Genomic DNA, 6,449 nt, shown 5'->3' with positions numbered 1-6,449 from the left:
TGGAGGGCCTGAGCGGCCTCGTGGGAGCCGGCGGGACTTCGGGAAGACTGGCGGGGACACCCGCAGGGCTCCGGGTCCGTCTGAGTGGTGGGGAGGCTGTGTGGGAGATTTTATTCCATGTGGGAAGTGTCTGTGCCGCTATTTGGGTTCAGTGGTAGTTAAAATCACTTCAAAAACGACATTAAAATTACATCAGAAAAGATGGAGATTGTTACGGAAAGGTGTGGAGCACCCGGAGCAGCCTGGAAAGGGGCTCAGCCTGGAGAAAAGGAGGGACCTCAGGGGGGAACTTGTGTCTCTGCACAACGCCCTGACAGGAGGAGCCGCCGGCGGGGTCGGGACCTTGTGCTAGGTCGTGTTTGCTCAAGGTGAGAGGAAAAAGGCCTCAAGGTGTGCCAGGGTAGGTTCAGGTTAGGAATTACTAACAATCGTTTCCCTACCAGAGCGGTCAGGCCTTGGAATAAATTGCTCAGGGTGGAGGCAGCATCTCTGAAAGTGTTGAGGCATTTGGGGGTGTGTTTTAGGGGTTATTGTGGTGGTGCTGGTGGGTCTGGGTGACCTTGAAGGTCTCTTTCAATCCCAGTGGTCCTGTGAAATTGGCACAAGGAGAAATTGGCTGCATGTAAAGAAATTACTCTGGTGTTCCAAGAATGAGCAGTTTACAGAAGGGGTGGGGGGTGAAGGTGGCAGCAGCTTCCCCCGAGGTGGGATGCACCTGGCTGTGCTCTCTCTCCCCCAGCCTCACACTGTGCTGGGCTGTGCTGGGTCTGTGGTGCCACAGCAGATGGTCCGTGGGCAGCACAGGGAGCTTTGGGGATGCTCGTGCTGGTGCCCACAGCTTCCGTGGGCTGCAGCTCTCCCACAGCCCTGGACTGTAACTCTTATATGCACATGCATGCATTTATTTGGTTCCTTGAGCATTTATATTGAGCTTCTTTGGTTTATGTGCTTCTTACTCTCTTATTTTCCTCATATTTTGGTGCTGTGTGCTGTTACCAGTAACGTCTGTCAGTGTCGTGCTGCGTGGAGATGTTTTTTAGTGCCATGTATTTGTTACACAAACATTAATCCTTGGGTAAGCTCCTCATTAGTCTGCACTGTCCCTACCTCCCCTGTAGCTACATTAATTAGCCATTGTATTTTTCCATATTTTCCTGCAAAAAGTTGCAGCAGAGCTGTGAGACTGTGGGAAAGCATGGAGGTGACCTGGGATAGGAGTTTATCCCTCCAGCTTGTGTTCCTTCTTACTCCAGCCATACTCCTCCCTGGGGTGGAAGCCAAGGGGTTCGATTCTCTGTTTCTTCAAGGCTTATTTGAGGAATTTTGAGGATCTAATTAAAAAGGCCCTTGAGCTGAGTTGTTGAAAGCTGTGTGGGAGCTGGGGTGAGGTCAGGTTTCTGTGTTGAAGGTCATATGTTTGGAGCTCGTAGCAGGGATGAGGTTCAATCACCAAGTCATTGCAAAGATCAGGTGTTGTTACTGAGGTATTCTGTATACCTTCCAAAGATGGTGTGAGATTTCTCCCTTAATCCCCAGCTTTTCTGCTGACATTATTTCAGTTCCAGCATGTCCGTTCCATCCAGCTGCTCCACTCTCAGCTAGCAGTTCCTCACGCTGATGCTGGCTTTCCACGAGGCTCTCTTGCCCATTAGTCCAACCTTTTGCAGTGGGATTTTCTGATGATCCTGACTGCTGGCTTTACTGGAGTTTATTTTTGTGTCTTCCCTTTTTTTTCCCTCTTCTTTTTTCCTTCTTCCCCCTTTTTTTTTCTTTCCCAGTGCTCTGTGTAGTTAGTTCTGCATTTTTGCCCATCAGCTTTCTTCTCCTAGCTTTTCCAAAAGATATTTCTGAAAGTAGGAGCTGTTGAGCATTGTTCAGAGGTGGCACTTGCTGGATGTTGCTCTCCAGGAGTGCTGAGGGAGTCTGGGAGGACAGGAGGGGATGGGATTGAGCTGCCTGCAGCTGCCTGCTCTGCATCCTCTGGAGCACGGGCAGCTCACCCCCTGGAAATGCCAGGGTTAGAATTCCTAGATGTGTGTGCAGAGGGAGGCTGGTTTGGCAGAGCCTTGTGAGCATTTTGAAAACATTTCATGGAGTATTTAATAATTTGGCATGGACATGGCAGATTTCACTATTGGGAAGCACCGAGGGCTGTGTTGGGTCACTGCTGGTGCCACTCATACATGTACACACATGCTGGTTTTTTCCTTTGTTTTGGGTTACAACATTGAGTGTAGAGCACAACTCATACAGGACTTGGTCAAATTCCCCTGTTTTTGCTGCTGTGGCTGTATTTTTGTGAAAACTCTGCAGGTTGGTGTCCCTGACTGGGGTTGCTGACTGCTGCATTCTCAGGCACAAAGGAGGAAGGGGCTCTTTGTGTCTCTTGATTTTATAGAGCCCTGCTAGAATAATTAGCTGCCTGAAATTAATATATTTCTTTCAAATGCAAGCTTCCAGAATCAAGGAAAGCGAGCAGTGTGCCTCTTGCCATCAAGGATTACCAGGAATTAATCTTTCAGTGCAAAGGCCGCTAATCTCGGGCATGCAAACAGGGTTTATTGAGCTGCGTGCCAGTGCTTAGAGCAGTGATGGATGAAATCCCTGGCAAATTCAGATGCTCTGGCTGTTAATTGCCTCCCCACCTGCTCATCCACCTCCGTCCCCTGCATGCTGGAATCTGCCTCTGGGTGTCAGTCCGGGAGATGGATGGTGACACGTGGAGCTGCTGGGTGCCAGCCCCGGGCCAGCTTGGGCTCTCATGCCTGGGCTGTCCTGCCTGCCCCAGGGCAGTTCTGCTGTCACTGGGTCCCAGCTTTTCTGTTGTGCTGGGAGCTGAGTGAGGGAGCTCAGCCTGGCACTTGGATTTTCAAACACAAAGCCAAGCTGGGAGCAGTGGGAGAGCTGTCTGAACTCCTGCCTTACGATGAGCATCTTGCCATGTTCCTCGTGCAGTTCGCAGGTAATGTGGGGGGGTTCTGGGGTTCCCTGCACGGCTCCTGCTGCCCTGCAGGATTATCTGGAGTTGACAGAAGTCACTGTCAAAATTGTGCTGCTCTCATCAGTGTGCCTGGCCAGCTCCTGGCTCAGACTGATGTTTGGGAAGCTCTACCAGTGGTAATTGAGCCAGGAGTATGGTAGAGGAACATGCTTGAGCCCAGCAGTAGTTTTCGAACCTGGAAATTATTTTCCAAAAGGAAATGATTGGGATCAAAATGTAACTTCAAAGCTTTGGTATCCCTCTCTTCTGCCTTCCCTGCTGGTCTCTTTTCTCTTGTGTTCTAATCGATTGCTGCAGATGTACTTTGGTGTCCTCTCAAGTTCATTTCTTGAGGGCTTAAAATGAGAACTGTGTAATCAATGGCACAGTGTATCCTGGAATCCAGTTTATTCCCAAAAACACAGGCACCCTGCTCAGACTGAGCAGTGCTTATTCCCCAAATTTGCCAATGTTGGCAAAAGGTAAATCCGTATTTATAGTAAAGCCTGTGTCAGCCCATTTCTGAAGTTCCCCTGATGCTCAGTAAGAGAAGCTTAATATGCGTTCAGAGGAGCCCAGGGGACCCCAAAATGTCACCTGAGGGGTGCAGAGGGACCTGGGGCACCCCCAAGTGTGACCCAGCGTAGCACATAGGGTTCCAGGACATCCCAAAATACGACCATACAAGCACCAGCCTGCACAGGCTTTTTGAGTGTATAATTGAAAGGCTTTTAGGTGTGTGACAGTGTCAGAGTACCTGGTAATAGTTGTCATTTGAGTTTTGGGGTAGAGGTTTATGTTGCTGCTGTTTATAAACTGGTTGAGTGGCAGGAAAGCTGTTCCAGTTCCTGGGCAGAGTGAGGCTGCAGTTGGAGCTTGTGGCTCCAGAGCAGTGCCAGGCTTGTGGCAGAGCTCATGCCACCACTTAACTGAATGTTCCTGAACCCAGCAGGGAACATTTGCCCAAATCCCGAGGTGGCAGCCCTGTGGCTCCTGTGTCATTTGTAAGTGGTCCCAGGAGTGTTTCACAGGAGCTGCACAATCCTGTGTTTTGGTTGTGATTTCCAGTGTTGTTTTCTATTGGTAATGGGAGTGATCTTAAAACAGCCTTTTCAGTTTGCCTTGGGGACTTTTGGGGTTTATTTTCCCCCTGGTCATTAAGGCAAATGGCCCAGCTCTGTTAGGATTGGAAAACCGAGTCCTGTCCTGGGTCTGGCATGGGACCCAGTGAGGATGGATACTTCCCTTGATTTATGCCTGGAACATTGAGATCTTTCCTCTCTCCCCAGCCCCTTTCTGAAGCTGTGCTGTGGAAGCTGCAGCCGTATTTAGCCACAGCTCAGACCTGGATTGATCCCAGCCCAGTGGGACAGTGGGCTGTGCATTGTCAGTGCTGCTTAGGCTAGTGGGAGCTGTGGACTCTTCCCGTCAGGCAGAGCTCAGCACCTGTTTGCAGAGGGGAAAACCACCCACAAGAACCCGCTGTGCTGTGGGAGAGGCCTTGCTCAGAGTCGCCTTCTGCTCATCTTTCAGCATCCCCCCTTCTTTCCCTGATCCATTTTTCTGCTGAGGAATCTTCTAGTTTTTATTTTTAAATGTTTAGTCACTGCATTATGGCAGTGCCTCATGTGTCACTCAATTTTTAAATGGACTCCTCTGAAAATCCCTGGGGATAGGAACAGGGAGATGAAGGGCACACTGACACCTGTGCCACATATGGCTCTGGAAGTGCTGACACCAGTTCTGACACTTGCTGGAAACCCAGATTTTCTCCTCCCCCCTTACCTTCTGTGTAGCATTTCCCAGCAAATGCAGAAATCTTATTTTGGCCTTTCCAGGCTGGCTTACTACAGGAATGCTGAGCAAACCCCTGTGGTTTGCTCCTGTGCTGGTGCCTTCCCTCCTGAGCAGAGCAGCTTGGAATGGCCAAGGACACCTTGTTCTGGCTGGCACAAAGGACAGAGGGATGCTCCTGTTTGTGCCTCCTGGCTGTACTGGCTTTTAACCTGCCAGCTTTTAACCTGCTCAGAGCTCAGGAGAGAGGATTTCCTGCAGCTTCAGCTTTCTTCTGAGCCTGTTCTCCGTACCCAGTGGGGTGTGGCTGGAGCTTTGGCTGCTCGCTGAGATGACAGGAGAGAGGCAGGTGGGTCTGAAAGTTGGCTGCTATCCACAGCATTTATCCTGTGTAGGGGTGGCAAATCTAACACAATGAGGGGTTTCTTACTCCAGAGTGTGTTGGGAATCTTCTCTCTGGCTTGTTTTAATTTTTGGAGCAAACTGCTGCTAGAGAGCAGCAAGCAAGGTCCCTTGCTTACAGCTTCCATCACCCACTTTCCATACTGCTCTTTACTGGGACATTTGCTTTTTCTCCATCCTGGTGAAGTGAGAGCACAGCTTTCCCAAGGCGTTTTCTGCTCGATGTTTGTTGTTAGGTTCCGGTGGGTGGCAGCTGGTCCTCATTTGGCGAGCCCTGAGGACAAGGCTCCTGCTCCAGGTCACATGGGTGCCTCCACCCAGAGCCTTCCAGCTGATGCTGCTTTGTTTCTGGCTGTCAACTGGCCCTGGGGACATGCTGTGGCATTTGAGATTCCCACTCAAAGTGGGGCTGGAAATCCTTGGAGTGAGTGGCTGCCTGTGTTCCCCAGTGGGTTGGAAAGCAGTGGCTGGAGCAGTGTCCATTCAGGTGCTGGTCAGTGCCAGGTGTCTCCACAGTGTTGTCTTCAGCCAGAGCAGGGTGTCTGTCCATGCTGGTTACACCAGTGTCCAGCTGTCCCACTGCTTCTCTCCATCCTTCCTTATTCCCAAATGCAGGAAAACTCTTGTTCAAGTTCAATTTTGCCTTTTCTATCACATGGATAATACCAATATAAGTGTAGAACTGCTCCTTTTCTTTTCTCCTGCTGTCTTCCCTGGGCCCGACCCCTCTATTTTTAACCTGCTGCATTCAGATTTGTTTTCCTGAGCCCTCATGACCTCCATGATATTTTGACTTTGGAATATTTAACACCGCATTGTAGGCATCCTGCGTGGCCGGGCGTGACTATTGTTGTTGCCAGCTGAATAGTCCTTGTGTTTTTGGCTGCTTCTTGCGTTCTCAGCTTTCAGTGGCTCGGAGAGGAGCCTGCCAGGCTCCCTGTACCCACTTGGCTATTTACAGCCAGAGCCAGCAGCCATGTTTGTTAAGTTCTTGGAATCCTCTGGAACAGAAATCACAACGCTGCAGAGGGGCTGGAGGAAGGTTTGGTACAAATGCCTTGGCCCATCAGTACCCTGGGATGGGAATTATCATTGTTGCTGCTCTCAATTCTGCTGATTTCCCTGGGAACATAGGGCACCTTAGAAATGTGGTTATTTTTATCACCTTATATGGGTCCACAAAAAATATTTGTTTTTTTCTTTTTTTCCGCTGTATTGGCTGTTCAGGGTGAATTTGCTGAGACAAAGATAAATCAAACTTGATATTTCAATG

This window comes from Geospiza fortis, unplaced genomic scaffold, assembly GCF_000277835.1.
Source record: "Geospiza fortis unplaced genomic scaffold, GeoFor_1.0 scaffold412, whole genome shotgun sequence".
Taxonomy (NCBI): domain Eukaryota; kingdom Metazoa; phylum Chordata; class Aves; order Passeriformes; family Thraupidae; genus Geospiza; species Geospiza fortis.
This window is presented reverse-complemented; position numbering follows the sequence as displayed.